Source organism: Rutidosis leptorrhynchoides, chromosome 5, assembly GCF_046630445.1.
Source record: "Rutidosis leptorrhynchoides isolate AG116_Rl617_1_P2 chromosome 5, CSIRO_AGI_Rlap_v1, whole genome shotgun sequence".
Classification (NCBI taxonomy): domain Eukaryota; kingdom Viridiplantae; phylum Streptophyta; class Magnoliopsida; order Asterales; family Asteraceae; genus Rutidosis; species Rutidosis leptorrhynchoides.
The window spans coordinates 149,498,201-149,525,476 of record NC_092337.1 but is presented as its reverse complement, the minus strand read 5'-3'; the positions used below and the strand labels follow the sequence as shown (position 1 = coordinate 149,525,476).

General features: G+C 38.0%; 1 long non-coding RNA gene across 1 annotated transcript; it reads left to right on the top strand.

Moving 5' to 3' along the window:
• Positions 1-5,638: 5,638 nt before the first annotated feature.
• On the top strand, positions 5,639-7,678 carry LOC139847995 (uncharacterized). The gene is made up of 3 exons (XR_011759774.1): positions 5,639-6,110; positions 7,416-7,491; positions 7,603-7,678. It is a non-coding gene; the product is annotated as an uncharacterized lncRNA (long non-coding RNA).
• Positions 7,679-27,276: the final 19,598 nt, after the last annotated feature.

The window sequence follows — 27,276 nt, the reverse complement described above, 5'->3', positions numbered from 1 at the left end:
CACTAGAACATAGTTTAGTTAATTCTAAACTTGTTCGCAAACAAAAGTTAATCCTTCTAACTTGACTTTTAAAATCAACTAAACACATGTTCTATATCTATATGATATGCTAACTTAATGATTTAAAACCTGGAAACACGAAAAACACCGTAAAACCGGATTTACGCCGTCGTAGTAACACCGCGGGCTGTTTTGGGTTAGTTAATTAAAAACTATGATAAACTTTGATTTAAAAGTTGTTATTCTGAGAAAATGATTTTTATTATGAACATGAAACTATATCCAAAAATTATGGTTAAACTCAAAGTGGAAGTATGTTTTCTAAAATGGTCATCTAGACGTCGTTCTTTCGACTGAAATGACTACCTTTACAAAAACGACTTGTAACTTATTTTTCCGACTATAAACCTATACTTTTTCTTTTTAGATTCATAAAATAGAGTTCAATATGAAATCATAGCAATTTGATTCACTCAAAACGGATTTAAAATGAAGAAGTTATGGGTAAAACAAGATTGGATAATTTTTCTCATTTTAGCTACGTGAAAATTGGTAACAAATCTATTCCAACCATAACTTAATCAACTTGTATTGTATATTATGTAATCTTGAGATACCATAGACACGTATACAATGTTTCGACCTATCATGTCGACACATCTATATATATTTCGGAACAACCATAGACACTCTATATGTGAATGTTGGAGTTAGCTACACAGGGTTGAGGTTGATTCCAAAATATATATAGTTTGAGTTGTGATCAATACTGAGATACGTATACACTGGGTCGTGGATTGATTCAAGATAATATTTATCGATTTATTTCTGTACATCTAACTGTGGACAACTAGTTATAGGTTACTAACGAGGACAGCTGACTTAATAAACTTAAAACATCAAAATATATTAAAAGTGTTGTAAATATATTTTGAACATACTTTAATATATATGTATATATTGTTATAGGTTCGTGAATCAACAGTGGCCAAGTCTTACTTCCCGACGAAGTAAAAATCTGTGAAAGTGAGTTATAGTCCCACTTTTAAAATCTAATATTTTTGGGATGAGAATACATGCAGGTTTTATAAATGATTTACAAAATAGACACAAGTACGTGAAACTACATTCTATGGTTGAATTATCGAAATCGAATATGCCCCTTTTTATTAAGTCTGGTAATCTAAGAATTAGGGAACAGACACCCTAATTGACGCGAATCCTAAAGATAGATCTATTGGGCCTAACAAACCCCATCCAAAGTACCGGATGCTTTAGTACTTCGAAATTTATATCATATCCGAAGGGTGTCCCGGAATGATGGGGATATTCTTATATATGCATCTTGTTATTGTCGGTTACCAGGTGTTCACCATATGAATGATTTTTATCTCTATGTATGGGATGTGTATTGAAATATGAAATCTTGTGGTCTATTGTTACGATTTGATATATATAGGTTAAACCTATAACTCACCAACATTTTTGTTGACGTTTTAAGCATGTTTATTCTCAGGTGATTATTAAGAGCTTCCGCTGTCGCATACTTAAATAAGGACGAGATTTGGAGTCCATGCTTGTATGATATTGTGTAAAAACTGCATTCAAGAAACTTATTTTGTTGTAACATATTTGTATTGTAAACCATTATATAATGGTCGTGTGTAAACAGGATATTTTAGATTATCATTATTTGATAATCTACGTAAAGCTTTTTAAACCTTTATTGATGAAATAAAGGTTATGGTTTGTTTTAAAATGAATGCAGTCTTTGAAAAACGTCTCATATAGAGGTCAAAACCTCGCAACGAAATCAATTAATATGGAACGTTTTTAATCAATAAGAACGGGACATTTCAGTTGGTATCCGAGCGTTGGTCTAATTAAAATTGGGTAATTGGGCTTTGTACCATAATTGGGGTTTGGACAAAAGAACGACACTTGTGGAAATTAGACTATGGGCTATTAATGGGCTTTATATTTGTTTAACTAAATGATAGTTTGTTAATGTTAATATAAAGATTTACAATTGGGCGTCCCTATAAATTACCATATACACTCAATCGGACACGATGGGCGGGGTATTTATATGTACGAATAATCGTTCATTTAACCGGACACGGGAATGGATTAATAGCCACTAGAATAATTAAAACAGGGGTGAAATTACATTCAAGGGTAATTGGTGTAATTGTTAACAAAGTAGTAAAACCTTAGTTTACACGCAGTCGATAACCTGGTGTATTCATTAAACAAAGTATTAAAACCTTGTTACAATTCGAATCCCCAATTAGTTGGAATATTTAACTTCGGGTATAATAATAATTTGACGAGGACACTCGCACTTTATATTTATGACTGATGGACTGTTATGGACAAAAACCAGACGGACATATTAAATAATCCAGGACAAAGGACAATTAACCCATGGGCATAAAACTAAAATCAACACGTCAAACATCATGATTACGGAAGTTTAAATAAGCATAATTCTTTTATTTCATATTTAATTTCCTTTATTTTATATTTAATTGCACTTCTAATTATCGCACTTTTATTTATTGTTATTTAATCGCACTTTTAATTATCGTACTTTTTAATTATCGCAAGTTTATTTTATCGCACTTTTATTATTCGCAATTTCATTATCGTTATTTACTTTAAGTTTTAATTTAAGTCTTTTATTTATTTAATATTTTACATTAGGTTTTAACTGCGACTAAAGTTTTAAAATCGACAAACCGGTCATTAAACGGTAAAAACCCCCCTTTATAATAATAATATTACTTATATATATGTTTGTATTTTTATAAAAGTAAACTAATATAGCGTTGAGCTTTGTTTAAAAAAGATTCCCTGTGGAACGAACCGGACTTACTAAAAACTACACTACTGTACGATTAGGTACACTGCCTATAAGTGTTGTAGCAAGGTTTAAGTATATTCATTCTCTAAATAAATAAAAATCTTGTGTAACATTGTATCGTATTTAATAGTTTTTCCTAGTAAAATATAAACTATTTCGTATACCTTAGCTTTGACATCAATTTTACCCATATACATTTACTAATTTCATATTATTCTAAATTTGCATTGTATTTTTACATTTTCATTTCTTGTTTAGACTTCTATTGAAAAAAATTATTATTTAAAACCCACCTTCCCACATGCCCACATGTATGTTTTGGGGTTTGTCTGATCCGAATTTGATCACAAGTATTATTATATTTGTAATTATATATTATATTTATATCGTAACTTTTTTGTATTTGTGGTTATAGTGGTGGCTTCGTAAGTCCGTAGTCAAGTTCCTTTCTTTCTCATCAAATAATTATAACAAGGTCAGATTTCTTTTTTTAATTTCTCATACCCTTTTAACATTTTGATATAATTATATATATAATATATAATGTGTATATTTTCATCTGATTTTAGTGAATGTTGGTAACAATGTTAATAATATTGAATAATGAAAAATATATTTTGTGAACTGTTTAGGTATAATCAATGGAACTGAATCTAATTTGTGTTAATTTCGAAGATTAGGGTTTGGGTTGTGTTGGGAAGTTTTAGGTTAGTAATGGCTGCGATTGAAAATGTTTTTTTTTTTTTTTTTAGTTTAGTAAATTATATATATATATATATATATATATATATATATATATATATATATATATATATATATATATATATATATATATATATATATATATATAGGCAGGATCAATGGGGAAGTAACCAATCGGGGGAAGAATTTTTTTTTTTTCGTTTTTTGAAAAAACTTTGTTCACGAATATTATAGATTGGATGAAAATAAGAACATTTAGAAAAGACACTTCGTGATGAATGTTATTATTTTGGTGGAAAAACGATCGACAAAAATAACATTCAAGATAATATTGTTCGTGAAGAATGTTAACTTTTTTTTTCATGTTTTGTGAAGTAAAATTTAGCCCGATTTAGAGTTTAGGGTTTAGGGTTTGGTGTTTTGAGTTTATGGAATAAACCCAAAACACCAAACCCTAAACCCTAAACTCTAAACCGTTCGTGTTAAAAACTCAATCTAAATCCTAAATCTAAACCCTAAACCCTAAATTTCTAAACCCTAATATCTAAACGCTATAAACCCTAATATCTAAACCCTAATATCTAAACCCTAATGTCTAAAACCTCAACATACGCTCGAAAAACACGATAATTGTTATATATTACTTCTTCGAGCGTTTTCCCGCCAATATAATAACATTCATCACGAAGTGTCTTTTCTAAATGTTCTTATTTTCATCCAATCTATAATGTTCGTGAACAAAGTTTTTTCAAAAAACGAAAAAAAAAATTGTTTCCCCCCGTTTTCCCCCGATTGGTTACTTCCCTCTTGATCCTAGCACTGTATATATATATATATATATATATATATATATATATATATATATATATATATATATATATATATATATATATATATGTATGTATGTATGTATGTATGTATGTATGTATGTATGTATGTATGATTTTGATTGTGAGGTTTGAATCAAATGGCTATGTGTATTTTGAAGATGAAGGTAATCTTGAAGTTTAAAATGAAGATGAAGGTATTCTTGAAGATGAAGATGAAGATGTTCTTGAAAAATGAAGGGAATTGTAGGATGAGATAAGACTTAACGGAAAAATTTAACATATGTTAAGTTTAGGGATCAACCACGAATTTTTCTATGTATTAACTTGATACCTTCTCTACAAGTTACTCGATACATACAATAGATAGTTGAATCATATAATCGGAGATCTGAAAGTTGGATGCATACAATAGAAATTTGGTGAAAGTTCATTGCATTTTAAAACAATTTTTCCTAGAGAATTTGAAAGACGAATCGATAATTAATCCAGTGAGAGACTATTGTGTACAATATAATTTTTCAATTTGGATTGTGGAGAAATAGATTAAGAGGCGTGAAAAACAAAATTTCAATAAAAATCAAGAACGCGATAAGTGCATGAAATCGTATTGTGTAAGCTTCTTTTGTTAATCTGGAGTTATTATTTTAAATTTTAATTCTTTATGTAGTATTAAAAGGGAAAAGCTAATTAGAATGACATCATTAGTATAATATGTTAAGACCGTTTAAACCACATGTTACAATTATTGAAAGTAAACCATGACATCAGCAAAAACTCCCTTTTATTTTTTAATTTGTTTAGGCAAAAAAAGAATTATACTATTATGTACTCTCTCTGTTCCACATTAATCGTCCACTATTTCATTTCAGCTTGTCCCAGATTAATTGTCCACTAAATATGGAAAATAAATTTAGTCAACTTTACCATATTGTCCATAATCAATTAATTAAATTACAAAAGAAAGAGGTTTTCTAATTAATTGATTGAGGGTAAAACTGTAAAGTAAAGAAAAAGTACAGAAAAGGTATTTGTGATAGTCACTTTTTCTTAAACTGTGTGATTTTTCTCTGGGGACAATTAATCTGGAACGGAGGGAGGGAGTATCAACAAAAGCTTCTGGATGTCGTTTTTGTTTTAAATTTTTCCCAGCTAATGTCGTTTTCGGTTTAATACCCGTTTAAATGGTGTCACGTGTCTTTTTTAAATCCACACACCTTCCTCACGTTTTCCTTTTCCGTCCCCAATCTAAATCCGTCTCTCCCCCTTTTCCAAATAGACCACCAACTCTATCCCTCTCCAGAAAACTCAACAATCACCAACCCCTTTTGAAGGTTAACTACGGTATATTCCGACCGTATTAGTCGATGTAGCCGCCACTAAAAAAACCGTAGCGCAACCCTACGGCTATTCTTCGTAGTTTCGACGACCTGTTACAGGTTATGGTTCTTTTCATGTGATTCTCCTTCTTTAGTTGGTGATTTTAAACTTGGCGATTGAAGATATTAGGAAGGTTAGGGTTTGAATCTGAAAAACTTGGTGTTTGCTGTTTGTTTTTAAAACCCTAAAAATGGTATCCGTTTCTACTAGCAGTCGTTCAAAACGAGCTCCGCTTTTTAGTCGTTCGCTAGAAAGTCTTTTGTTGTGGTGGTTTTACTGCGGCGGTGGTAGTGATGGTTTTACGCCTGCGGCGAACCCATATGAAACGACATGAGGTTTCAATTTGATTATTTACTTTATATATTTATTTATGCAAGACAAACAAAGATGGGTGGCTACTCCATTGTTTACATGATGATAGGAGGGTTGTACTAACTATGCTTAAATTTTCTCATTTATTATAATTATTATAATTATTTTTTGTTTTTGCATCTGATAAATTTTGAATGTTGATCAGGAGCTAAAGTTAGGCTTGATAGTGTATATTTAAGTACTTGCGCAATTGTACGTAGTTTGAATTCAAAATGTATGTATACTTTACTGGTAGCCACTAGGGAAGTACTGCAGAGACCATAAGTTAATTCTGGGGGAGGACTGAGTGAACTTTGATGCGCTGTTGCCGAAATTATTAATGGTGATGAACATAATTCAACTGTATATTAATTTCCATCGATAAACTTGCAATTAGAATGAGCTACTTATTTTATGTAGCAATCAAAATAAAAAGTCTTTGGTCTGTGCTTCTATAGTAACCTCATTCAAGAAAGGATTGTTAAACAACCGTGTCGTATTCTGTAGTGATAAGCATGCTGCTGCTGCTGTAGAAATGTTGGCGCATTTAGCATTGGAGATTTATCTTTAGTTATCATTGTAGTATTCATTTTTAATGTCACAAACTTAATTCGATGAATAATTTCTGGAGAATAAGGACCAAATGGGTTGTCTATGATGGGTGTCTTCTTAGTAACTTTGTTGCTCAGGAGGGTTGTCTGTCATGATCTGTATTTAATCTTTAAGAATTATTTGATTGAAAGATGTTCTAAAATGTGAAGTTAAATTAAATATATGGTGAAATGGTGATGACATACAAAAATAAAAATAAAAATAAAAAAAAAACGACAAAAAAAATATCGTAGTTACCTTCATGTTTATATGTTTATTTGTAACTGTAATTGCTTTAGAAGTTCGAGCTACCAGTATTTACTATGCCTTTGCACCTTCTGTTGTAGTAAACTTGCAAAGTGAATAAATATGAACTACTATTAGTATGTAGTGATTTAGTATCGGGTCATTGTTATAAAAGTTTTTGTGAAGATTCTGAGATTGTTCAATTAATGGTCGAGGCTATATCAGGACTTCAAAGAGATATTTCTAGAAACACATATAAGGCTTTCCTTTTGTTGATGGACACCTACTAACTATATATTCTTATTTATAAAATCCGATTAATTTAGTTGGTTTATTTGGACAGTGATTCCTGAAAATGCAAAGCTTGCCAAAGTCGGATTTACTTTATTTGAATGTTTACACTAACGTAGTTGGTGGTGATATTGGGATAAATTTTTGGTGTGTTGTATTAGGTGGTTGTTTTATTGGAAATATGGTGGATGTTGGCAGCTCTACCGGCGCTTCTTCGAGTTCTATTAATCTTGGGAGGTAATATCTTTTAGTTTTATTTTACACATATCAACTTTTACATTTTCTAGCTGTTATTATTTTTTTTTTTTGACATGGATGTTACTTACGTATGATTTCATGTTTATATAGGAGTATGCACTGTTGATACATGGATACGTTAACAAATTTTCGAACGCTAGCAGCGAAGCGCGTAGACCTCACTCTAAAAGTAGTGAAAATTGAAGATTACATCAGGAGCATATGTTGGACTACAGTGGGATTTGTCCATAAGCATATGACCTACAAACTTACCAAACTAAGGCAAAAGTCTACAGCACCATCAAAGTTCAAATAAATAGGCCGTAGTGTTTTTACATAAACATAAACAAGAACAAACTCTCTGTTCTTTACTGCATCAGAATCGACGGTTGTTCCATCCACACGTGTAATTGGAAATTCTCGCACACCTTTGCGTTGACTAGCCATTGAAACACCTTCTACTTTATGTGCGTGATAAATCTGGCTCAACATCTATAATTCCCATCAAACAAAAACTCATTTCCCGCGTTCCATATTAGCTATAATGTCACTGGTCCAATTAACCTCCAATATTTCGATGCGTTGATGCCCATACCATTGTTCCAATCATGCAAAAATTTTACTATGGTTGAGGGCATAACCCAATAAATGTTCCACCACTCAAATAACCCCCTCCAAATATCATCCGTCCACGAACAATGTAATAGTAGGTGTTGATCGATTCTACATGATCCGCACACGAAACACATTTATTGTCCGACCCATCTCTTAAACACCGTCTATAGCTTAACACTTCTTTAACTGGGATGACACCTTGAATGGCTAACCAATGAAAAATATCCATCTTTGACTGGACGAGTTTGTTCCACACCACTTTTATCCAATCGAAATCAAGGTTCACATTTGAAAATAACATTATCCGCACCCCTTTCAGCTACCGTATAACACTTATCAATCGAATGCATCCATTGGATTTCATCATCTATATCGCCATCAAGTGCAATGGGCTCCAATAATAACATCAAGGTTTGAAATTGTAACACCCCGGCAAAATTCATTAACAGTGATGTTAACTCTGGTCCCAGTGCATGGCTTGACTTCTACGTAACAGCAAAGTTCTACAGCGGAAGCAATTAATACCTGAGGTTAAACATGCATAACGGGTCAACATAAAGCTGAGTGAATCTACATGTTTAAGTAAATAGTTTATCGTATGTTTTAGAAAACAGTTTCCAGAAATTGTTTATCGAAAATCAGTTGTCAGAATCGTTTATCAATAATCGGTATTCGAAATCAGTATTCAAAAATCAGTAAACATTTATCGGTAATAGACCGCAAATGTTTCGTATCAAAAGTTTGTAGACACATTGTGTCCAGTTTCAAATGTTTGCAGACAATACCATGTCTAGTTTCAAATGTTTGTTAGACCATGAGATTTCGTTCAAAGCAGTAAAAATTATACATCTGTTATGTGCACTTGAATATAAAGCTTTAACTCGCAGATAGCTAAGCGCTACACGACTTCCTTTACCCTATGATGGTATACACTGATCAAGTGTTGTAACGACCCAACCCTCGTTATACCAAAAACACGACCCAATTTTTTTTTTTTTGAACCTATACATCTGGACGGCGTCCAGATTCCTGGACGGCGTCCAGTACTGAAGACTTGGACGGCGTCCAACACTTTAGGACGGCGTCCAATTGTACTAACGGAGACTGATTAGTTTTCTTTTACACGTGAACGAAAAACCCGCTTCCCGAAACTTTCCAACGAAGCAATTTATCACAACATAACAATATAAGTAAAACTAATGGATTTCCACAATAAAAACTAGTTTTACATCGCGGGGCCCACATATGCTCAAAATACCATTAAGTACGAAATACGAGTTTCGACCACAAAAAGTTTAATTGCCAAACATCACTAGAGCATGGTGTTTGGGGTTAAACTACCTAAATCTTGGTCGAACTTCCAAAAAGCTAAAACCCCCGAAAGCCACTAATCCGTGCGAATACTTTTGCCCTTATCCAAGCCGGATCCTAAAAAGGTGAACAACGAGGGGGTAAGCTAACGCTTAGTGAATGCAATAATTATACACATACATATATAATATACCTACTTGCATACACTTACACGAATACCTCATACACGCTAGCAATTTACAAAGCATACCATCGCAAGTATAACTTTAAACCCTTCAAGATCACGAGCTAGCACAACAATAGCATATATATAACCCGAATAATATAATATACTACACTACAACGCGTAATTATGGTTAACCAATAATACATGGGAATGGTACTTCGAATTTTCCATAGGTGTTCATAACAACCGTTAGTGTACAACGAAATATATCACTAACCCCTAGGCGACATGGACAACGAAATATCCGTTCAAGCAATCGTTAGTGTACAACGAAATATATCACTAACTCTTGAGCGATTTGGACAACGAAATATCCATCGTTAGTGTACAACAAAATATATCACTAACTCTTGGGGGTATAGACAACATATACCCCGGCCCCTTCCCCGCCCTACAAATAGATACATTATATACACACATGTATAATCATTCCACTCACCTTGTCGACTTGGCGAGATTTTCAATAAAAACGTGTAACCTTCAAGGCGAGTCACCTAGCACAATTAATTCCCAATTAATTCACATAACAAGTTGGGCTAACCACCATCTAGCCTCACTAGTGTATTTATGACCCAAAGGGGTACTTATGACCCATTTGCACTAGAATCATATAATAGAGGTCAAGACTCACCATAAATCACTAGAAGCTAGTGATTTAGGCTCTAAGACTTCCATCAACACATATCTAGGGTGTTTCATACCCAATTAATCTCGCTAGGTCAACCCTATCCATTTGACCCATTTCAAGTCAACCATGAACCCTAGAAACACATTTTACTAACAACACAAGTGAGCTAGTGATTAACTAACCATTAGACTCATTAACACCATTTCTTACTTTGAAACCCTAGGTTGGTTGTTCTTGAGTCCTCATGACTCAATCTTACCCACAAACCCCCAAAAGCACCAATTATGGGTTTTATGTTCAACATTAACCCAAACCCTAACCCCTTAACACTAATTAAGTAAGAAAATGAAGATTAGGACTTACCACTACTATCACCACGTAGCTAGCGACTAGATGAACAACTTTACTACTCGAGGTAAGACCCGAAACTAGCTTCTTCTTCCTTTGCTTGAGTTTTCTCACACTAGAAATCTCTCTCTCTCTAAACTTGAAGTGGTAGGGTTGAGGTTGTTGAAAGTGGAGTAATGACACACTCCAAAACTGATCTAATGGCCCCAAACTCGTTCCATTGTGAAAATACCAAAATACCCTTCTAAAATATCTAAAAACCAAACAGCTGCCCGTCAGTTCATCTGGACGGCGTCCCATAATCTGGATGGCGTCCAGTCCTTCAATGTTGGACGGCGTCCCAAGATTTTGGACGGCGTCCCAACTAAATGGGAAAACAGGATGTTACAACTCTCCCCCACTTGAACCGGATTGCGTCCTCGCAATCCACGCCGCATGACACGCAGGAAGATAAACCAACACAAATTCTTCGGGTTCCCATGTAAACTCGGAACCTTTACTACGACGCCATTGGACCTTAAAAGTCCTCACATCTTTGTTACGCAACATCTTCACCTTTTCATCAAGTATAGCAATCGGCTCTTCAACATACTCTAACTTGTTGTTCAACTCGATCTCATCTAGTGGCATCCATGACGAATCATCCGCAAGACACTTACGGAGATGGGAAACATGAAATGTATTATGGATCTCCGCAAGCTCTTCGGGTAATTCCAACCGATACGCAACTTCACCAACACGAGCCAAAATCTTAAATGGCCCAATAAACCGAGGAGCTAACTTTCCTCGTTTTCGAAACCGAATAATACCCTTCCACGGTGAAACCTTAAGCATTACCATGTCACCTTCTTGAAACTCGATCGGTCGTCTACGTTTATCGACATAAGACTTTTGTCTATCTTGCGCCGCTTTTAAACGAGCCCGAATCATTTCGATTTTACTATTCGTCTCCAATACAAAGTCGGTGCTCCCGACTTCCCTTTGACCCACTTCGCCCCAACAAATCGGGGTTCGACACCTTCTACCATATAACATCTCATATGGTGGTATTCCAATACTAGAGTGAAAACTATTATTGTACGAGAATTCCACCAAAGGCAAGTGTTCATCCCAACTACCATCGAAATCAATAATACACGCTCGCAACATATCCTCCAATGTTTGATTCGTACGTTCGGTCTGACCGTCCGTTTGAGGATGATACGCCGTACTCATATTCACTCTCGTTCCCATATCTTCATGAAACTTTTTCCAAAATCGAGAAGTAAAACACGTGTCCCGATCCGAAACAATAGACACGGGAACGCCATGTCTCGATATCACTTCTTTAATGAACATCTTCACAAGTGCCTCCAACGTAATTGCTTCTTTGATAGGAAGAAACAATGCACTCTTCGTCAATCTATCAACAATAACCCAAATAGTATCAAATTGGGTCCTTGCCGTCTTTGGCAACTTGGTAATAATATTCATGGTAATATGCTTCCACTTCCACATCGGAATTTCTAGCGGTTGCAACTTACCGTACGGCTTTTGGTGTTCGGCTTTAACTTGCAAACACGTGACGCATTGCTCAACATACTTAACAACGTCGCGTTTCATGCCCGGCCACCAATAATCTTTCCTTAAATCAAGGTACATTTTCGTCACACCCGGATGAATGGAATACTTAGACTTGTGCGCTTCGTCAAGAAGCACCTTTCGGAATTCCCCTATCCTTGGTATCCACACTCTTCCTTGAAAGGACAGCAAACCTTGAGGGCCCAACGTAATGAACTCCGTTTGCCCCACGATCCGTTCTTCACGTTTATTATGGACAAAGGCTTCAATTTGAATCTCACCGAGCTTTTCGAGAAAGTCGTTAGTAATTGTCATGCGCAACAATCCTAAACGTATCACCGGATGTTGACTCTTTCGACTTAACGCATCCGCGACTACATTCGCCTTGCCCGGATGGTAAAGTATCTCACAATCATAATTCTTCACCACATCCATCCATCTACGTTGACGATAATTCAAATCCCGTTGATCAAAAAGATGTTTCAAACTCTCGTGATCCGAATAAATCGTACACTTGACATCATACAAGTAGTGGCGTCAAATTTTTAAAGCATGGACCAACGCCGCTAATTCGAGATCATGAGTCGGGTATCTCTTTTCATGTTCCTTTAATTGGCAAGAGGCGTAAGCGATGACTTTACCTCGTTGCATTAGAATACACCCGAGCCCATTTAAAGAGGCATTACAATAAACCGTCATATCATCTACACCTTCCGGCAACACCAAGACCGGAGCTTGACACAACTTCTCTTTTAATAATTGGAAAGCAATTTCTTGCTCATTTTTCCAATTAAATCTCGCGTTCTTCCTCGTCAATTTCGTCAATGGAGAAGCAATCTTAGAAAAATCTTGGATAAACCGACGATAATAACCGGCTAATCCGAGAAAACTTCGGATTTCCGTAGGCGTAGTCGGTTGTCCCCAACTCTTCACCGTCTCTATCTTCCCCGGATCTACTTGAATACCATCCTTGTTCACAATATGGCCAAGGAATTGAACTTCCCTTAGCCAAAATTCACATTTCGAGAACTTAGCATACAACTTCTCCTTCCGCAACGTTTTCAACACACTACGCAAATGATGTTCATGTTCCTTCATACTCTTCGAATAGACAAGTATGTCGTCGATGAACACAATTACCAACTTGTCCAACATAGGTTGGCACACTCGCTTCATAAGATCCATAAATGCCGCCGGTGCATTCGTAAGACTAAAAGGCATAACTACAAACTCAAAATGCCCGTAACGCGTTCGAAAGGCCGTTTTCTCGATATCTTCCTCACGGACCTGCATTTGATGATAGCCGGACCGTAGGTCAATTTTAGAGAAATATGTCGCACCTTGGAGTTTGTCAAACAAATCGTCAATCCTAGGCAATGGATAACGATTCTTGATCGTCACATTATTCAACTCCCGATAATCAATGCACATACGCATACTACCATCTTTCTTTTTCACGAACAAGACCGGAGCACCCCATGGCGAAGCACTCGGTCGGATAAAACCCTTCTCAAGTAACTCTTGGGTTTAATTTAACAATTCTTGCATTTCCGTCGGCGCTAAACGATAAGGAGTTTTAGCAATGAGAGTAGCTCCCGGAACCAACTCAATGCGAAATTCAACTTGTCTTTCCGCCGGAACACCCGGTAACTCGTCCGGAAAAACGTCTTCGAATTCATTAACCACCGGAATCTCTCGAATGGGTGGTGGCTCATCACGAGTATCAACAACATGGGCAAGAAAAGCCATGCCACCAGTAACAAGGAAACGACGTGCCCGTGCAAAAGTGCATATCGGCACAAGTCTTCTACGCTTATCGACATGAATAATTAACTCTCCCCCACTTGGGGTCTTCACACGAATAGATTTTTCATGGCATGCAATATCGGCTCTATTATGATCGAGCCAATCCATACCAACCACGATATCAAAATCACCCAAAGTCATCGGGATGAGATCAATTTTAAAGTTTTCGGCACCAAACACAACATTACAATTTTTACACACATCAACCACTAGCACCGTCTTGCCATCCGCTATTTCGACTTCTACCGGACGACTTAACTTAGCTAATGGTTTATTAAGTTTAGGCACAAAATATGGAGACACAAACGATAAACTTGCACCGCTATCAAATAGAATCCTCGCCGGATTAGAGTTAACCATGAAAGTACCTGAGACGACTTCATTGGATTGCTTAGCTTCATCATTGGTCATCAAATAATTACGCCCCCAACCGACCCCGCCGCCTTCTCTATTCTCTTAACTTGATCATTTCGGAGATCGGGGCACTCCGACTTTCGGTGCCCTTCTTGTTGACAATTAAAACATGTGACCACATTAGCACGCGGTTTTGCACAATAACGAGAGTAGTGACCTTTTTGCCCACAATTGTAGCATGTGGTCACGTGGACATTAGAAGCACCTTTCTTCACACTACCAACACTTTCGGATGCTCCCCTACTCTTTTTGTTCGAAAAACTAGAAGCTTCAAACTTTCTTTTACTTGGCACATAACTAACCGGACTTGTAGCTTGCGCTTCAAACCCCTTTGCTACCGCCAAAAGCTTAGCAAAAGTCTCAAAATGACCAATACTAATTTTACCCTTCAAATCATCTCTAAGGGTTGCATGAAAGTCTTCCATTAACAATTGATCATTCCCCACATACTCGGGGCAAAAACGCGCTTTAACGAGAAAATTGGTTTTGAGAGTGTTTAGGTCCAAAGACCCTTGACGCATGTTCCTTAACTCGTTGCGCAATTTGGAAAGATCCGCTTGCGTACGATATTCAAGGAAAAACTCCTTCTTGAACTCCGCCCAAGATAACCCTACAAATGCCGCATCACCCACCATATCAATCTTACCATCTAGCCAATCTTTAGCATGGCCCCTTAACAAACTAGTAGCAACCTTCAACATCGGAGATCCAAGCCGCACTTTTCATGGGGTCGGGATCCACGTGAAAGTGAGGAGGCTTAGTCGCCAAGCAGTTCTTATAACTAAACTCCAACTCGCCCCCATTTTGAGGTCTAAGAAACCTCCTTTCAACTTCATCTTTGACGGCATTTGACATTCGTTCTTGGATCATATCGACAATTTGTTCCGAAACCGACTATTCGAGAATTTGTTTAACCCTTCGTGAGAAAACCGAAACATAGTTTTCTAAAGCGGCCTCAATCTTGGTAGTCATCTCATCTTCCTCCACATGAGAGGGACCACCATTGCCATTCGTATCCGTTCCGTTTCTCGTCTTCATTCTAAAGATTAAAAATGGATTAGACATCACCAACAAATTAATACACATATATACCAATGCATATGACCCCGCACACACACCACATCTAGCTCCATACTTGTCGCACATCCTTGCTTGACTTGACTTGCAACCGTAATAGTGGTTGCGACTCACAATTACGCTCACATGCCGTGTCATGCTCAAACGTATCACAACCATCTTGCTCGATGTTCAAACAATAACACATGATTAGTAACATCATAGTATAGCATAGTTAGTCCGCCTATGCATCTAAGAACTAATCAAAACCCGCACCGACCCGTAGTCCTACAAGTCTCGCATATAATTCAATAACACAAAAGTCTAAGTCTAGACGCCTATCTCAAGTCACCTAAATCCCTTAGACCATGCTCTGATACCACTTGTAACGACCCAACCCTCGTTATACCAAAATCACGACCCAAAAAAAAAATTTGAACCTGTACATCTGGACGACGTCCAGATTCCTGGACTGCGTCCAGTACTTAAGACTTGGACGGCGTCCAACACTTTAGGACGGCGCCCAATTGTAATAACGGAGACTGCTTAGTTTTCTTTTACACGTGAACGAAAAACCCGCTTCCCGACACTTTCCAACGAAGCAATTTATCACAACATAACAATATAAGTAAAACTAATGGATTTCCACAATAAAAACTAGTTTTACATCGTGGGACCCACATATGCCCAAAATACCATTAAGTACGAAATACGAGTTTCGACCACAAAAAGTTTAATTGCCAAACGTCACTAGATGGTGTTTGGGGTTAAACTACCCAAATATTGGCCGAACTTCCAAAAAGCTAAAACCCCCGAAAGCCACTAATCCGTGCGAATACCTTTGCCCTTATCCAAGCCGGATCCTAAAAAGGTAAACAACGAGGGGGTAAGCTAACGCTTAGTGAATGCAATAATTATACACATACATATATAATATATCTACTTGCATACACTTACACAAATACCTCATACACGCTAGCAATTTACATAGCATACCATCGCAAGTATAACTTTAAACCCTTCAAGATCACGAGCTAGCACAACAATAGCATATATATAACCCGAATAATATAATATACTACACTACAACGCGTAATTATGGTTGACCAATAATACATGGGAATGGTACTTCGAATTTTCCATCGGTGTTCATAACAACCGTTAGTGTACAAAGAAATATATCACTAACCCCTAGGCGACACGGACAACGAAATATCCGTTCAAGCAATCGTTAGTGTACAACGAAATATATCACTAACTCTTGGGCGATTTGGACAACGAAATATCCATCGTTAGTGTACAACGAAATATATCACTAACTCTTGGTGGTATAGACAACATATACCCCGGCTCCTTCCCCGCCCTACAAATAGATACATTATATACACACATGTATAATCATTCCACTCACCTTGTCGACTTGGCGAGATTTCCAATAAAAACGTGTAACCTTCAAGGCGAGTCACCTAGCACAATTAATTCCCAATTAATTCACATAACAAGTTGGGCTAACCACCATCTAGCCTCACTAGTGCATTTATGACCCAAAGGGGTACTTATGACCCATTTGCACTAGAATCATATAATAGAGGTCAAGATTCACCACAAATCACTCGAAGCTAGTGATTTAGGCTCTAAGACTTCCATCAACGCATATCTAGGGTGTTTCATACCAAATTAATCCCGCTAGGTAAACCCTACCCATTTGACCCATTTCAAGTCAACCATGAACCCTAGAAACACATTTTACTAACAACACAAGTGAGCTAGTGATTAACTAACCATTAGACTCATTAACACCATTTCTTACTTTGAAACCCTAGGTTGGTTGTTCTTGAGTCCTCATGACTCAATCTTACCCACAAACCCCCAAAATCACCAATTATGGGTTTTATGTTCAACATTAACCCAAACCCTAACCCCTTAACACTAATTAAGTAAGAAAATGAAGATTAGGACTTACCACTACTATCACCACGTAGCTAGCGACTAGATGAACAACTTTACTACTCGAGGTAAGACCCGAAACTAGCTTCTTCTTCCTTTGCTTGAGTTTTATCACACTAGAAATCTCTCTCTCTCTCTCTAAACTTGAAGTGGTAGGGTTGAGGTTGTTGAAAGTGGAGTAATGACACACTCCAAAACTGATCTAATGGCCCCAAACTCGTTCCATTGTGAAAATACCAAAATACCCTTCTAAAATATCTAAAAACCAAACAGCTGCCCGTCAGTTCATCTGGACGGCGTCCCATAGTCTGTTGGACGGCGTCCCAACTAACTGGGAAAACAGGATGTTACAAGTGTCTAGTTACGAAGTAATAAGCACTCATTCGTTGAGTGAAGTTTGTTAGACCTAACATGTAACATCCCAAACCGAACCACGTTCGAACCCGCTTAAAAATACCAAAAAAAAAAAAATTTGTTGTTCAGCAGGTGGCGCGGCGCGCCAAGTTTCTGCGCGGCGCGCAAAAAGCCCTGGACAGGCTGCTGTCTCCGAAAGTCAAAAACACAAAAATGTTTGACCACTTCCCGACATTTTTAGACCAAATGCTTTTTACATCATATTAGTATAAGTAAAACTAACACGAATCAATGATAAAACGAGTTTTACATTGCGGGGCCCACACATGCCCAAAATACCATTAAGTACGAAATACGAGTTTCGACCACAAAAAGTTTAATTGCCAAACATCACTAGAGCATGGTGTTTGGGGTTAAACTACCCAAATCTTGGTCGAACTTCCAAAAAGCTAAAACCCTCGAGAGCCTCTAATCCAAGCGAATACCTTTGCCCTTATCCAAGCCGGATCCTAAAAAGGTGAACAACGAGAGGGTAAGCTAACGCTTAGTGAATGCAATAATTATACACATATATATATAACCTACTTACTTAAAATCACATACACAATTACCTCATACACGCTAGCAATTTAAAAGATATACCAACGCAAGGTATAACGCTACATCTTCAAGACCACAAGCTAGCACAAACAATAGCATATATAACTCGAATGATATAAAGTGCCACACTACAAACACATAACCATGGTTAACCAATAGTACAAAGGAATGGTACTTCGAATTTCCCATCGGTGTTCCCAACAACCATTAGCGTACAACGAATTATAACACTAACCCCAGAGTGGTATCGATCGCCTGAACTTTAAACCCACCCGTCACGTGTAATGTGGTATCGAACGCCTGAACTTTAAACCCACTATACACGCCCACACACATACATGACATGGCATCGAACGCCCGAACTTAAACCCATATCATATATTGACCCGATGTGGTATCGATCGCCTGAACTTAAACCCACATCGAATCTCGAACAAGTAAATACATTATATACACACATGTATGATTAATCATTCCACTCACCTTGTTGACTTTGCGAGATTTCCAACAATAACTAGTAAACTTCAAAGCGAGTCACCTAACACAATTAATTCCCAATTAATTCACATAATAAGTTGGACTTCCCACCAACTAACCTTACTAGTGCATTTATGACCCATTTGCACTAGAATCACACATTAAAGGTCAAGACTCCCAACTAATCACTAAAAGCTAGTGATTAAGGTTCTAAGACTTCCATCAACACATAACTAGGGTGTTTTCATACTCAATTTATCCTGCTAGGTCAAACCCACCCATTTGACCCATTTCAAGTCAACCATAACCCTAGAACCAATTTTAACTAACAACACAAGTGAGCTAGTGATATACTAACTAATTTAAGTTCATAAACATCAATTTAACACTTTGAAAGCCCTAGTTAGTCATCTTTGAGTCTACTCGGCCCAATTTCACCCAAAACCCCCAATTCACCCACAAATGGGTTTTAAGTTCATCATCTACCCCAAACCCTAACCCTTAATCAAAATAAAACCAAGAAATCCAGATTAGAGCATACCACTACCACCAAAACGTAGCTAGAGGGAAGATGAACAACTTTAAAGCTTGCACTTAGACCTGATTCAAGCTTCTTCTTCCTTATTTTGAGCTTTCTCACACTAGGACCTTACTCTCTCTCTAGAATAAATTGGGAGTGATAAGGGTTGTTGAAGATGGAGTAAATGAGGCTCCAACAACTGATCCCAAGCCTTAAAGTCGGATCCCAAGTGTAATTACCAAAAAGCCCTCACCCATAATTAATTAAAAAGGAAGATGAGCTGTCAGCAGCTTTTGGCGCGATGCGCCACTGGCCCGCGCGGCGCGCAGATGGCCTGGCCAGAATCCTTTTCCCTTTTAAAGTATACAACGAAACCTCCGCTATACAAGTAACTTAATTACACATATGTACAAGGAAAAATATTCGGGTCTTACAACTCTCCCCCACTTACATCGGAGCGCGTCCTCGCGATCCAAGCCTTATGACAAGAGGGAAGATAAACCAACACAAATTCTTCGGGCTCCCATGTAAACTCGGAACCTTTACTACGAAGCCATTGAACCTTAAAGGTCCTCACCTCCTTGTTACGCAACATTTTCACTTTCTCATCAAGTATAGCAATCGGCTCTTCAACATATTCTAACTTGTTGTTTAGCTCAATTTAGTCTAATGGCATCCATGAGGAATCATCCGCAAGACACTTACGGAGATGGGAAACATGAAATGTATTATGGATCCCCGCAAGCTCTTCGGGTAATTCCAAACGATAGGCAACTTAACCAACACGAGCTAAAATCTTAAACGGCCCAATAAACCGATGAGCTAACTTTCCCCGTTTTCGAAACCGAATAATACCCTTCCACGGCGAAACCTTAAGCATCACCATGTCACCCTCTTGAAACTCAATCGGTCGCCTACGTTTATCGACATAAGATTTTTGTCTATCTTGCGCCGCTTTCAAACTAGCCCGAATCATATCGATTTTACTATTCGTCTCCAATACCAAGTCGGTGCTCCCAACTTCCCTTTGTCCCACTTCACCCCAACAAATCGGAGTTTGACACCTTCTTCCGTATAACATCTCATATGGTGGCATTCCAATACTAGAGTGAAAACTATTATTGTACGAGAATTCCACCAAAGGCAAGTGTTCATCCCAATTACCACCAAAATCAATAATGCACGCACGTAACATATCTTCCAACGTTTGATTCGTACGTTCGGTTTGACCGTCCGTTTGAGGATGATACACCGTACTCATATTCACCCTCGTACCCATATCTTCATGAAACTTCTTCCAAAATCGAGAAGTAAAACGCGTGTCCCGATCCGAAACAATAGACGCGGGAATGTCGTGTCTCGATATCACCTCCTTAATGAACATCTTCGCGAGTGCCTCCGATGTAATTGCTTCTTTAATAGGAAGAAATAATGCACTCTTCGTTAATCTATCGACAATCACCCAAATAGTGTCAAATTGGGTTCTTGCCGTTTTCGGCAACTTGGTAATAAAATCCATGGTAATATGCTCCCACTTCCACATCGGAATTTCTAGCGGTTGCAACTTACCATACGGCTTTTGGTGTTCGGCTTTAACTTGAAAACACGTGACGCATTGCTCAACATACTTAACAACGTCGCGTTTCATGCCCGGCCACCAATAATCTTTCCTCAAATCATGGTACATCTTCGTCGTACCCGGATGTATGGAATACTTAGACTTGTGCTCCTCATCAAGAAGCACCTTTCAGAAATCACCCATCTTAGGCACCCACACTCTTTCTTGAAAAGACAACAAACCACTCGAACCCATCGTAATTAATTCTGATTGCCCCACAATTCATTTCGCATGCTTGTTGTGAACGTAAGCCTCTATTTGAATCACACCAAGTTTTTCAAGAAAATCGTTAGTAATAATCATACGTAACAATCCCAATCGTAACGCCGGGTGATGACTCTTTCGACTTAAAGCATCCGCGACCACATTCCCCTTGCCCGGATGATAAAGTATTTCACAATCATAATCTTTTACCACATCCATCCACCTACGTTGACGATAATTCAAATCTCGTTGGTTAAAGAGATGTTTCAAACTCTTATGATCCAAATAAATCGTACTCTTGACACCATACAAGTAATGGCGCCAAATTTTCAACGCATGCACAACCGCCGCTAACTCAAGATCATGAGTCAGATATCTCGTTTCGTGTTCCTTTAATTGTCGAGAGGCATAAGCGATGACTTTACCTCTTTGCATTAGAACACACCCGAGCCCATTTAGCGAAGCATCACAATAAACTGTCATGTCTTCCACACCTTCCGGCAATACCAACACCGGAGCTTGACGCAACTTCTCTTTTAACAATTGAAAAGCAATTTCTTGCTCGTTTTCCCAAATAAATCTCGCGTTCTTCCTGGTCAATTTCGTCAAAGAAGAAGCAATCTTAGAAAAATCTTGGATAAACCGACGATAATAACCGGCCAATCCGAGAAAACTTCGGACCTCCGTAGGCGTAGCCGGTTGTCTCCAACTCTTCACCGTCTCTATCTTCCCCGGGTCTACTTGAATACCGTCTTTATTCACAATGTGGCCAAGGAATTGAACCTTCCTTAGCCAAAATTCACACTTGGAGAACTTAGCATACAACTTCTCCTTTCGTAACGTCTTCAATACTTCACGCAAATGATGTTCATGTTCGTTCATACATTTCGAGTAGACTAGTATGTCGTCAATGAACACAATCACCGACTTGTCCAACATAGGTTGGCACACTCGGTTCATAAGATCCATGAATGCCGCCGGTGCATTCGTAAGACCAAAAGGCATAACCACAAACTCAAAATGCCCGTAACGCGTTCGAAAAGCCGTTTTCTCAATATCTTCCTCACGGACCCGCATTTGGTGATAGCCGGACCGTAGGTCAATTTTAGAGAAATACGTCGCACCTTGGAGTTGGTCAAACAAATTGTCAATCCTAGGCAATGGATAACGATTCTTGATCGTCACTTTATTCAACTCCCGATAATCAATGCACATACGCATACTACCATCCTTCTTCTTTACGAATAATGTAACATCTCGCCTTTTTCCGTTTACTTTTCCGTTTAACTATTTAAATTCCGTTATATGTTTATAACATCTCCCGTTGATACGCGTTTTAAAAATATCTCGTTTAGGTAATTCACGCACCCGCAACCGAACTCGAGGGACTAGTTTCGCTAAAGAGCCAAAGAGGTGACTAGCATTTGACTAGTCAACCCCACCTCCTTTCTTTTTCATTTTCATTTTCCTTTTATTTCACTACTTCTCCATTTTCTTTCAATTATCCATTTCAAAGAATCATCATCTAAATCCAAGCTAGCGGGTGTCTTGCAAAATAAATTACATATTTGGAATCCTTGCAACTTCCTCTTCGATTCCATACCAATTTCATCAAGTTTGGGTAACTTTCTAAAATCACTAGATATTGTGTTCTTGATGTTTTTAACTTATAAAGTTGTTAATTAGTGTCTATGGCTCAATTCTAACATGAATATATGATTTATATGTTCGATTTTGTTATTTGAAGTAACTAGCATGAACATAAACTTTGGTGTATTTGATTTGGTGATTTGGTTGTGTGGATGATGTTAAATGTTATAAATGCATGTATTAAATGTGTTCCTAACATCACTAGCTTCAATTTGATGTGTAGGTTGTTTTAGAAAACTTCATAAACATGATTAGTGATTTTGTTGTTGTTGGTTAGGGTTTGATAGAATTGAATATTAACATTTAATGTATTGAATGCCATGAATTGTGGTTGGTAAGTGGTTAGTTAGATTGTATGCTTGATTACCTACGAAACGGCGTGTCATATGTATGCATTTAATTCCCGAATCCTATTTTGTGCATTTATGAACTTGAGTATTAATTGAGCATTAAATGTTGGAAAGTCGGTTATTGCAATGATGTTTTTGGTTGATGAAATGTGTTTAGTTGTGTTCTTTGTCAAATTAGCTTTCCAACGATATAAAATGCGTGTCATAAGTGTTTACGGTTTGTGATTTGTGTTTGATCGAAGTTCAGAAAAAGACTTGAACAATTGAAACTAACCAGGCACCAGCACACGTTATGTGCCGCGGCGCGGCCAGCCTATGTCGCGGCGCGACATAAGGCATGTCCAGGTTCTGACCTCCTTGGTCAAAATAAGAAAAATGTTTGGCACGCTATGGACCTCCGATTCACATGAGACTTGTTCTAACATGCTTATATATGAATAAAAACCTCAGAAAAATAATTCGGGACCCGACCCGAACGTGTTCTTTTTCGTTGACTTTGACCGACCAAAGTTTGACTTTTTGTCAAACTTAACCAAATGATTATGCAACCTTCCTAGCTTGTTTCTATACTTGTATCTTGCATGAAACTTGACAAATTGATTCACATGCTACATAATCGAGTCGTAACGAGCCATAGGACTAATTGAACATCTTTGACCTATCGTGTTTACCGTTATTGATACGACCTATTTGTTTAGGTCAAGACTAGCATTATCCTTTGCACACGTTACTTTGTGAAGTACTTTTCATACGTGCACTCAAGGTGAGATCATAGTCCCATCTTTCAAACAACTTTTATGTTTTAAACTATGGGATGAGAAACATATACGTATCATGCTTTTACACTTTGAGCACAAGTACGAAAACGAACATTCCACGTACGAGTTTGAACAAAAATCCTCAATTCAATTATCATTAGTTACACTTGCAGGGTGTAAACGTGAACTTATATTATGTGATCACATGGGCTTGACGAGCCTCATACGGACGGTTCGCTACCGTTAGCGGATGAAATATATTTTCGGGTCTAGTGTATGTTCTAACACTACGCAAAGGGTGCAAAACAGTTAAGTTTGATAATTAGGTGCCCGCGAAAAAAATAACAACTTTGGAATGCAAATGATTTTGATAATCATATTATATTAAATCTTGTGGTTCAAATGCAACGTTTACTAAAACACCTATGATTTCACCAACGTTTTCGTTGACAGTTTTCTATATGTTTTCTCAGGTCCTTGAACGCTACTTGATACATGCTTCCGCACTCTTTTTGATACTTGCTTGGATGTCGAGTATACATGCATAGTTGGAGCGTCTTTTGACAACTTTTAAATTGTGTCGCATAGGTTTCATTCGTACGTTAAACTTTGTAATGTAACTAGTCTTTGAACTACTTTTGTAAACTTGAAACATCCTTTTACTTAAGAAATGAATGCGACATATTTTGGTCAAACGTCATGTTAAAGACTTATGACCACGTAACGGGACCTAAGTAGTCGGCGCCGTCAAACATGATTTGGTCGGGTCGCTACAGATGGTATCAGAGCGTTGGTTGTAGGGATTTAGAGTTCATTGGTGTCAACCCCGAGTCATAGGGTGCATTAGTGAGTCTAGACTACAACCGGCATATAGACTTGAAGTAGGAATTACTTGACTACTTGTGCATTTATACTCGAACTCTTCTATCATATCTAATTCTTATTCAATCTTAATCTCACGTTACTTGATTTAATTGACGCGCCACCTTGACTATATGAAATAGTGTCGAATGCACATATGAATTAGGGTAATATAATTTCCGGGATTATATTACGGTGACTCATATGAACATTCTGACATTATGACATAAAGAATTTAACGCGAGTCAAGGAAAATTTCTCTCTATCCTTATTCCATATCATGATTAGTATTATTGAAAATACTAATCAACGGTATTCTTGTGTTTTGAAGGGACAATGCCTTCTCGTCGTGTGCCACGCCATGAGACTCCTGAACAAGCTCTACAACGAATGGTAGCCACCGCCGTAGAGGCGGCCATGGCCGGTCACTCCTCCAACAACAACAATAAGAATAACAACAACAACAATGGAGCCGGTAACTCAAGCGAAGGGTGCTCCTACAAAGCCTTCATGGGGTGCAAACCTCACTCTTTTGATAGAACCGGGGGACCGGTTGTACTCACTCGATGGTTCGAACAAACGAAAGCCATTTTTAGCATAAGCGGTTGTCGGGACCAAGATAAAGTCAAATATTCCACCCACACCTTTGCCGGTATCGCCCTCACGTGGTGGAACACGTATGTACAATCGGTGGGTACCGACGAAGCTCACGCCCTCTCTTGGGCCGATTTAAGGGAAAGGTTGATCGTCGAGTTTTTCCCTCGTGAAGAAACCCGAAAGCTCGAGCAAGAGCTAAGAACTTTAAAGGCGATCAGAAACGATCTCAAGTCCTACAATCAATGATTCGCCGAGCTATCCTTGATGTGTCCCAACCTCGTGAACCCCGAATCTCAAAGGGTTGAACTCTACATGGATGGTCTTCCAAAGAGCATCAAACAAGGAGTGATGTCATCCAAACCCGCTAACCTACAACAAGCCTTAAACATGGCCCGCCAATTGATCGAAACGGTTGACGAAATCGTAGTTCCGGCACCTAAGGCCGAGGATAAATCGGGCGGCAACAAAAGAAAATGGGAAGCCCCCCAATCAAGCAACAACTACAACAACAACTTCACCAAAAAGCCTTTCACCTCCGACGCCAAGAAAAGTTATGGCGGAAATAAACCCTTTTGCAACAAATGTCACAAACACCACTATGGTGAATGTAGTAATCTATTTTGCCACCGGTGCCAAAGGGGTGGTCATGTGGCCAACGATTGTAGAAGTGCCGCCCCCGTCGCTTAAAAGGTGCCCAATGCACCAAAACCGGGTACTTGTTATGAATGTGGCCAAACGGGTCATTTTAGAAATGCATGTCCGAAGAAGAAAGCCAACACCAACACACGACGAGCTTTCAACATCAACACCGAGGAAGCCCGAGATGACAATGAATTAGTCACGGGTACGTTTCTCCTCAACAACACTTATGTTACTTGTTTATTCGATTCGGGTGCCGATAAGAGTTTTGTATCCAAGACTTTGACTCATTCTTTTAGCACTCCACCACTTCCACTAGATACCACTTATACCATTGAAGTGGCCAACGGGAAACTATTGAGTGCCGACACATATTACCGGGGGTGTACGTTAAACATTTTGGGTAATGAGTTTGAAATTGACTTGATACCCATGGAACTAGGAAGCTTATATGTAATAATCGGTATGAATTGGCTAGCCAAAACGAAATCTCACATCCTTTGTGATCTTAACGCAATCCGAATTTCTATCGAGAATGGTGAACCTTTGATCGTCTATGGCGATAAGAGTTGCACCGGACTCAACCTCGTTTCATGCATTAAAGTTAGAAAACTACTCCGTAAGGGTTGTTTTGCGATCCTTGCTCACGTTAAGAAAGTCGAGTCCGATGAGAAGCACATCGATGATGTGCCAATTGTTAGTGACTATTCCGATGTATTTCTCGACGAATTGCCGGGTCTTCCACCTCATCGACCAGTTGAATTCCAAATCGATCTTATTCCGGGAGCCACACCCGTAGCACGTGCACCATATAGACTCTCTCCATCCGAAATGCAAGAATTGCAAAGTCAAATCCAAGAACTACTTGATAGTAGTTTTATCCAACCTAGCCATTCACCTTGGGGCGCTCCGATTTTGTTTGTTAAAAAGAAAGACGGATCCCTACGAATGTGCATTGATTATCGTGAACTAAATAAATTGACGGTTAAGAACCGATATCCTCTTCCTCGCATTGATGACCTCTTTGATCAACTACAAGGGTCTTGTGTATATTCAAAAATCGATCTCCGCTCGGGTTATCATCAATTAAGGGTTAAGGGGGAAGATGTCTCCAAAATCGCTTTCCGAACTCGTTATGGTAGTTATGAATTCCTTGTCATGCCATTTGGTCTCACTAACGCACTGGCGGTGTTCATGGATCTTATGAACCGCGTGTGCAAACCGTATCTTGACAAATTCGTTATCG